This window comes from Theropithecus gelada, chromosome 4 (genome assembly GCF_003255815.1).
Source record: "Theropithecus gelada isolate Dixy chromosome 4, Tgel_1.0, whole genome shotgun sequence".
Taxonomy (NCBI): domain Eukaryota; kingdom Metazoa; phylum Chordata; class Mammalia; order Primates; family Cercopithecidae; genus Theropithecus; species Theropithecus gelada.
In genome coordinates this window covers 143781469-143791122 of record NC_037671.1, presented here as the reverse complement: position 1 = coordinate 143791122, position 9654 = coordinate 143781469, and positions in this window count along the sequence as shown.

Sequence of the window (9654 nt, the reverse complement as noted above, 5' to 3'; positions counted from 1 at the left end):
AAAAAAAAAAAAAAAAAAAAAAAAAAAAAAAAAAAAAAAAAAAAAAGCCATGTATGAGAGCATATGTTATTTCCAACCAACTACTCCAAAATAAAGGTACACAGTCAGAGTTCACCCTTAGAAATTGGTCTACTGCTGTGTTTCTTTCTCCAGCTGTGGGCTAGTTTACCTAATCTGAATCTCAGCTAAGGTTTGTTAAAATGCAGATTTCAAAGCCTTCCCCCAAATTTTAACAAATCAAAATTGTGATGGGGTCCTGGAATACCCATGTTTAGCCCTTTGTGTTATTCCTACACACACTAAAGTTGAAAACAATTTTAAGTTATAGGTAGAAGGAAATCCCAAGACTATCAGAACAATTAATGAGTTACTTAGCAAATCATGACAAGAATGTGTACCTTTTCCTGCATTTTTGTCTCTACCTCAAGGTTTAAGTACAACTTGACATAACTTTGGTCACTTCAAAAACATTCTTCCTTTTCTACAAAAGCATTCGTCTGCAATAAGCCATACACCTAAATCTTTTAGAAACAGATTTACACTAGATTCTTAAACATAATTCTTATTAGGGGAATCTCAAAAGTATTAACTACAATCATTCTTTTTATTCAGCAACTGTTTCATTGGCTTTCTTTTCCCAATAACTGCATTTTTAAGTCATTTTTCAAATTGTTTCTACTGTTCTTGTTGATTTTAACACGAGTGTCACTTGCACAGACTACACGGAATTTCTAGTTTGGCTATATGTCATGTAAATGTATAAAATGTTCTTGGAAATGACCTCTGAAAAATACCTTCATTTCCCCCGCCCGTGTTTTTACATTCATTGCTATGCTAATTGTCAAAGATTTGTTGACTTGCCATTATTATGATTACTTTGAGTCCCCTTAAAACATGCCATTACTTACAGAATAAATTAAATGTGTATCACAGATCCATTTAATTCCTCAGTGAATGCAAATTACCATGAAACGTTAGAAAACAGTGATAGATGCATGGTTTCTAAAAACTTTTACACATGCTGGGATATTTTGGCCTTAGGCTACAAGCGCTTACTAATTCACAGTTCTGCAAACAGGGCCATAAAGTATACTGCTTTCAAATAGTATTTTCCAAAATGACTGGCACCTGAGAGGTTTTTGTTTGTTTTGTTTTGTTTTGTTTAACTCTCCTAGGAGAAACAAGTCAATGATTCCCATTCACAAAATCTTTGGGAACTTTATTCCTCACTTTCCAACTCTTGGCATTCTTTGTGGGAAACAGAAACACAATCACCTCGCAGAACCAGGATGGGAGGTTCCATAACAACTTCTTGAGGCAGGCACGATGCTATTGGTTCCCTTTCATGTATGTGGCAGCTTTGGTTTGTTATGACCCAAGGCTGTCTATTTAACAAGTGACTGAAGGAGAAGCAAACTAAATCTCTTCCTTCCTGTGCAAAACCTCTTTACCATTCTGCCTTTCAATACTGCACCTCACTGGTTAAATAAACCTCACTGGTTAAATAAACCCTAAGTGCCTCTCTCAGCTACCCACATCCCTTCTCCATCTTGCTTTTGTCAACTTGATAACTTTGTGACTTACATAATCTTGGCAGGGAGTTGCAAAAATATATTTTTTTTAATGCCCCATTAAAATACATTAAGCCTAAGTCTCTTTTCTGTATACGATGCAGCATACAGAAGGGGTAGAAAGTAGGTGCAGTGGGCCAGTGGGAAGCTGACCTCACTAGGAATCCAGACAAGGGTTCCCAACCTTAGCTGGTGGCATTAACTCCCTGTGTGATTTGGAACAAGAACTTACTCTTCACATCTCCCTTTCCTTAATCTGTAAAATGAGAGGAGTGATTAGCCCAGGCCTAACAGCTAGACTGTGCGTTGCATGACATCTGTTGTGGATACCCGAGCAAGAAGCAGCAGTCCACATGCCTAGAATATTTCCATGCATAAACTAGAGACCACCGCACCCAAATTACAAGACATCAAAACCTTAGTGTCCTCATCCATAAAATGGGAGGGATCATATCTACTTTCCAGAGAGTTAAAATCATATATGTAAAAGGTTTTAGCTCATGCCTTCAATCCATGAGTTCCAGCCCCTTCTTTCAGCTTCTGCATCCTATAAAAGAATCATCTTTCCTCCACCTTGGGAAGCCTCCAGCTTGTTTTGTTATGACAACACATTTGTTATTATTTTACTTGCTGTTTCCAATAACCCTAGGCTTTTTTGGATGCCTTCCTTCAATCAGACTGCTTCAAACACATGTTATTACTCATCTTCTAAGGTCAAAGTTCAGCTCTTTTCTGACATGAGAAGACAGAAGTAGCCAGCTCTTCTTCTTCACACCTGCATCATGAACTAACTGGACATTTTTCCACTTTTTTTTTGTTAGCGAGCAGTAGAGTTTTGTTTTTTTGGCTTGTGGGGGTTTTTTTTAGCATTTGTAGAAGACAAGAAATAGGGATCAAACTGCATGATTGTTGCACTATTATCAATTGTGTTATTTGTGTATTCAAACAATCCAATGAAAATGAGACAGTGTCTACGACAGCTAAGAACTCCTTTTCGATTGAAGGGCAGTTTTATTTTCAACCCGGAGTAGCTTTGGAAACCAACCAAATCAATTTTATGAACTAGGAAGGTTTACTGAAATAACTCTTCTGAAAGAACCAGCATTGCTTCCAAAATCAGCTTGTATGTTTGAAAATTACTTATAGTGACTTAAAACTGATCACTTTCAAAGAAAAATGTATAAGGTGATTTTTATTGAGAGTCTACTTACCTAGTCCCCACCACCCCCCAGCCGCCCAACGACAACAACAAAAAAAACCTCTTGGTTTCTATAGCAGTGGAGATGTAAATTATATGCAACTAATATTTACCTTTTCTTCTGGCACTCCCCACACAAGAATAAGGCTGTTAGCTTCTGAAGAGAGGCTAACACTGTTGAACAAAGTACCCATAGTTCACTTCCTTCCCCCAATACGCCTCCCTCCTGCTGGCCTTCACTTTTCTGTATTATCCCTGAAAAGGCCTTCCTGGTCTACCTCCTTCCACTTCTTGGAGAATGTCTATTCCTCCTTTTAAGTCTCAATTTGTATGTCTGTGACCAGTCTGCCTCTCATTCCAATTTGTTCTTGCTTCTTCTGGGACTCCAAAGGACTTCGTGCAAACTCCTATTCATGTATCACACTATATTGTCATTATTGGTTTTCATTCATTCATTCATTCCACTAATATTTCTTAAGTAACCAGAATATTTCAGATACTGTCATAGGTCCTGGGGAATTTAGTAGTAAGCAAGTTAGACTTGCTTCTTGCAAGTCTTGACTAGGAAAAAAGGCAAATACGCAAAAAATAGAATTTTTAAAATTTAAAAAGGAGGGCGTCATGGCTTATTTGCTAATTTAAATACTGGATTTGATATAGCATCTGGCACACATTTGCAACCCAATTTTACCCTTCCTTTCTTCACATAGGAGGCACTCAGTGAACACTTGGTGAAGAGTGAACAAATTGTTAAGAAATGAAGAAAAAGTGAGTCTCAAACTTCTGTTCAAAAACATACACATAATTTTCATCTTAAGTTTGCCTGCAACACAACACAGCCCTGCTAAGCGCTACTAACTCAAAGTGGTACTTCCATCTGCAAAGTTGAATACAGATTCTATTTTCAGTGAAAAATCTGGTGTTTACCTTAACTGTGAGATACCTAATTATAAGCTGCCATTAGAAAAATTGCATCACTATAATTTCAAAACAAACTTACCAAAAGTAGAATGGCTTTCTCATATTGTAGTATGTTCAAAATACACCAACTGTCTTAGGGAAAACCCACAAGAGTCCAAGCTATATTCTCTCATTGTCATTGCTTGTGAACTATTCACTATCCTTGAGATCAACAGACATATCAGATACTCTCAATTCCGCTAGAGTTTGTCTTGTTTGTGTTTGGTTTGAGGGTAGGGGAGTCAGGGGATGTCTTTGTTTGCTTGCTTGTTTGAACCCTTATCGATGCCTGAATTGGCATGCCCCCACGTCCAGGGCTGGCTTCTTCTGTTCAGTGGAACACTTGAAGAGCACTGTGAGTGATGTAAATAATAAAGAACTTCTCTGTAGTGACTGCAACCTTTCTGTAATCCTCTCTAGTAATAGGACCAAGGATTCCAGGGCTAAAGCAAAACTATTAATAATTCTATTGCTAAATTTTTTCAAATAAGTTCACTCTGTTCTTCCAAGCTGGCTTTTCTTCAACCATCCTAACGGAAATGAAATGATTGATTACGATTTCGCCATCATCCACCTTATCTTCTTTTCTCTACCTCCAGAAGAGGCGCTGACATAAATGATCAAAGAACAGAGAGGGAGAAAAACAAAGGATCTCAGAGAGATTAATCAGTCCCTGAAAATCTGAAAGTGACTTTTGTCACCATTATAAATCAACATACAGGATTTCTTTAAACACTAGATAAAAAAAATATATAGTATGTCAAAACCACAATTAAAAAGCAGATAAATATAATTAATTTTAACAAGCTCTTGAATTTATTTTGCTGCTTTAAAAAATAGAGGATAGATTGCTTTCTTCTTGCCTTCTTCATACAATGATGATTACATTAAGGGAAGTTTCAAAATTTCCACATTGTATGTCTGGGCTTTTAACCTCTCCCAAAGATTAGATAAAGACTGCCAAACCAAAAAGCATTTTTGGCTCACGTACACAGCTCATTCTTTAAATAGAAGTTTCAGCATGTCCAGGCAGGATCAAAGACTTCTAAAGAGTCTTTATCTATTGATTAACTGTAGAGGATATTCTGCTTAAAATGAATCTTAAATACTCTCTAAAATAAATGTTTTATTTTACATTAGGGTAAAAGGTGTAAAGGGAAAAACGAGACATTGCTACTCCTCTCCCATCCTACAAATATATGTTACATTTTTGCCTGCAATTTTTCTATAAAAAGTTGGAAGTAGGAAAAGACCCTATTTGGCAATGAAATTGTATTTTTCCTCCTGAGATGGATATTCAAGAACTCCTACTCCAAGAATTGCTACTCCAAGTAATTCCAAGTAGATATCTAAGAATTAATACTCCACTGAGCAGAGGTCACTTGGTGACTCCCCAGTACACAGGAGAAACTCCCTTGGAGACCACTGGCTAAACTATTGATGCACTCCACATCTCAAATGGGGTCAGAAAAACCCCTTCCTTTTTCTGTGATTCTGGTGGCTAAGAATATACCAATACACCTAGATAGAACTCTGAGAAGCAGGCAGCATATAATGAAGAGATCAAGGTGAGAATCCCTCCTGTGTACTTTAAAAAAAAAAAAAAAAAAAAACTTTAAGTTTCAGGATACATGTGTAGAACATACAGGTTTGTTATATAGGTATACATGTGCCATGGTGGTTTGCTGCACCTATCAACCCGTCATCTAGATTTTAAGCCCCACATGCATTAGGTATTTATCCTAGTGCTCTCCTTCCCGTCACCTCTTACCCCACCACCCCTTGACAGGCCCTGGTGTGTGTTGTTCCTCTCCCTGTGTCCATATGTTCTCATTGTTCAACTCCTACTTATGAGTGAGAACATGTGGTGTTTGGTTTTCTGTTCCTGTTAGTTTGCTGAGGATGATGGTTTCTAGCTCCATCCATGTCTCTGCAAAAGACATGATCTCATTCTTTTTTATGGCTGCATAGTATTCCATGGTGTATACATACCACATTTTCTTTATCCAGTCTATCATTGATGGGCATTTGGGTTGGTTCCATGTCTTTGCTATTGTAAATAGTGCTGCAATAAACATATGTGTGCATGTGTCTTTATAGTAGAATGATTTATATTCCTTTGGGTATATTCCCAGTAATACAACTGCTGGGTCAAATGGTATTTCTGGTTCTAGATCCTTGAGGAATTGCTACACTGTCTTCGACAATGGTTGAACTAATTTACGTTTCCACCAACAGTGTAAAAGCGTTCCTATTTCTCCACAGCCTTGCCAGCATCTACTGTTTCTTGATGGGTTATTTTTTATTTTTGTTGTTGTTATTGCTTGTTTGTTTTTTGAGACAGAGTCTCACTCTTGTCACCCAGGCTGGAGTGCAGTGGCACAATCTTGGCTCACTGCAATCTCCATCTCTCAGGTTCAAGCAATTCTCCTCCCTCAGCCTCCTGGGCAGCTGGGATTACAGGCACCCGCCACTACGCCCAGCTAATTTTTGCACTTTTAGTAGAGACTTTTAATGTTGGCCAGGTGGGTCTTGAACACCTGACCTCAGATGATCCACCCACCTTGGCCTCCCAAAGTGGTGGGATTACAGGCATGAGCCACTGTGCCCAGCCAATTTCTTGACTTTTTAATAATCGCCATTCTGACTGGTGTGAGATGCTATCTCATTGTGGTTTAGATTGCCATTTCTCTAATGATCAGTGATGTTGAGCTTTTTTTCATATGTTTGTTGTCCACATGTCTTCTTTTGAGAAGTGTCTGTTCATATCCTTTGCCCACTTTTTGATGGGGTTGGGGTTTTTTTGTTTTTTTGTTTTTTCTTTTTCCTGTAAATTTGTTTAAGTTCCTTGTAGATTCTGGATATTAGCCCTTTGTCAGATGGGTAGATTGCAAAAATTTTTTTCCCATTCTGTAGATTGCCTATTCACTCTAATGATAGTTGCTTTTGCTGTGAAGAAGCTCCTTGGTTTAATTAGATCCCATTTGTCAGTTTTGGCTTTCGTTGACATTGCTTTTGGTGTTTTAGACATGAAGTCCTTGCCCATGCCTATATCCTGAATGGTATTGCCTAGGTTTTCTTCTAGGGTCTTTATGGTTTTGGTTTTTACATTTAAGTCTTTAATCCATCTTGAGTTAATTTTTGTATAAAGTGTAAGAAAGGGGTCCAGATTCAGTTTTCTGCATATGGCTAGCCAGTTTTCCCAGCACCATTTATTAAATAGGGAACCCTTTCCTCATTACTTGTTTTTGTCAGGTTTGTCAAAGATCACATGGTTGTAGATGTATGGTGTTATTTCTGAGGCTTCTGTTCTGTTCCATTGGTCTATATGTCTGTTTTGGTACCAGTACCATGCTGTTATGGTTACTGTACCCTTGTAGTATAGTTTGAAGTCAGGTAGCATGATGCCTCCTGCTTTGTTCTTTTTGCTTAGGATTGTCTTGGCTGTATGGTCTCCTTTTTGGTTCCATATGAAATTTAAAGTAGTTTTTTCTAATTCCGTGAAGAATGTCAATGGTAGTTTGGGAATAGCATTGAATCTATACATTACTTTGGGCAGTATGGCCATTTTCACAACACTGATTCTTCCTATCCATGAAGATAGAATGTTCTTCCATTTGTTTGTGTCCTCTCTTATTTCCTTGAGCAGTGGTTTGTAGTTCTCCTTGTAGAGGTCTTTCATATCCCTTGTAAGTTGTATTCCTAGGTATTTAATTCTCTTTGTAGCAATTGTGAATGGGAGTTCACTCATGATTTGGCTCTCTGCTTGTCTATTATTGGTGTAAAGGAATACTTGTAATTTTTGCACATTGATTTTGTATCCTGAGACTTTGCTGAAGTTGTTTATCAGCTTAAGGAGCTTTTGGGCTGAGATAATGGGGTTTTCTAAATATACAATCATGTCATCTGCAAACAGAGACAACTTGACTTCCTCTCTTGCTATTTGACTACTCTTTATTTCTTTCTCTAGCCTGATTGCTCTGGCCAAAACTTTTAATACTATGTTGAATAGGAGTGGTGAGAGAAGGCATCCTTGTCTTGTGCCTGTTTTCAAAGGGAATGATTCTAGTTTTTGCCTATTCCATATGATATTGGCTATGGGTTTATAATAAATAGCTCTTATTATTTTGAGATATGTTCTATCAATACCTAGTTTATTGAGAGTTTTTAACATGAAGGGCTGTTGAATTTTATCAAAGGCCTTTTCTGCATCTATGGAAATAATCATGTGGTTTTTGTCATTGGTTCTGTTTATGTGATGGATTACATTTATTGATTTGTGTATGTTGAACCAGCCTTGCATCCCAGGGATGAAGCTGACTTGATCGTGGTGGATAAGCTTTTTGATGTGCTGCTGGATTCTGTTTGCCACTATTTTATCGAGGATTTTCACATCCATGTTCATCAGGCATATTGACCTGAAGTTTTCTTTTTTGTTGTGTCTCTGCCAGGTTTTGGTATTGAGATGATGCTGGCCTCATAAAATGAATTAGGGAGGAGTCCCTCCTTTTCAATTGTTTGGAATACTTTCAGAAAGAATGGTACCAGCTCTTCTTTGTACCTCTTGTAGAATTCAGCTGTGAATTCGTCTGGTCCTGGGCATTTTTTGGTGGTAGGCTATTAATTACTGCCTCAATTTCAGAACTTTTTATTGATCTATTCAGGGATTCAACTTCTTCCTGGTTTAGTCTTGCCTCTCATATTATTTCATAATCATTATATTTGTCATTACAAGTAGTGTTATCAGCCAGAAAAACAGAAAATACTCTATCTCAAAAAGAAGAAATTTAACACAGGGAATTGGTTATACCTGTGATGAGAGAGCTGAGAAGCCACACAGAGGATGATGAATTCTGATGACAATACTGCAATTAACAAGAGCAGGATGCTTCTATCTGGGGTAGGAGATGGAAAGACACAATGTGGAGGTGATGGCACCACAGACCAGAAATAGGAAGCAGAGCATGAACTATTAATAGATATGCAGTGGAGGACTTCCCAGCAGAAAGTGAGAGGACAGAGAGAAGCAGTAGTCCAATAGGAGGCAGAATATGAAGGAGATGTAGCAATTGCCAGAGACATCACTAGAAGCATAGTGAATAGGAGACATATCCTGGGGTCTCCTTCCTTCCAATCTTTTGCCAGTGCCTCCCACTTGTCAAGACTACCAGGAAAACAGGACAAGGGAGTCTGAAAAATCAAGTTCCCTGAGATGCAGGGCCAAGCTGAGAAAGTCTGGGAAATAGAGATGAGAGAAAACAGTTAAATGACTGGCAAAAGTGACTGTAGCCTAATCACGATTCACCATCTGGAGCCTCTGCTTAGCTTGAGAGGTCTTCGTTGAAATAAAGAAACCTCAAGACCACCAGCGACTAGACACTGACAGGTTTCGAGGCTTGATTGTGATCTCTGTGTCCTCCCTGACCCTACACAGCAAAAATAATGGATGTATTTTTTTGAGCCTTTAAGAGCTCCTTCATATTTCAGTACTGAACTTGCCAGCGAGAAGCTACAAATGGCACACCCATGAAAGTTCAAAAATGATATTTAATAAGTGGTTTCCATCGAAGAAACGATTTCAGAGAAGAAAATCTGAGTTCATGAAGGACTTGCTCTCAGAGACAAGAAAGACAGATAAGCCTAAAATAAAACCTGTAGAAGGCATGGCCGTCAAAATGATCATTTTAGATGTCAGTGATTAAACTTTGCCCACCCTGCTTTGGATCACAACTGATCCTAACTCCAAATTTTCATATGACTGACAGTAACACTTTCCTAAGCCTTCATCTGCCAACCCAAATATACCAGCCTCATTTTATATTCTACCAAGTGGAGCATAAAAATGATGAAAGCTAAATGATCATGTAAGAGAGAGAACTTAGATTATTTTTAAGACACTGACTCTATTAGCTTAATAGCACAGTA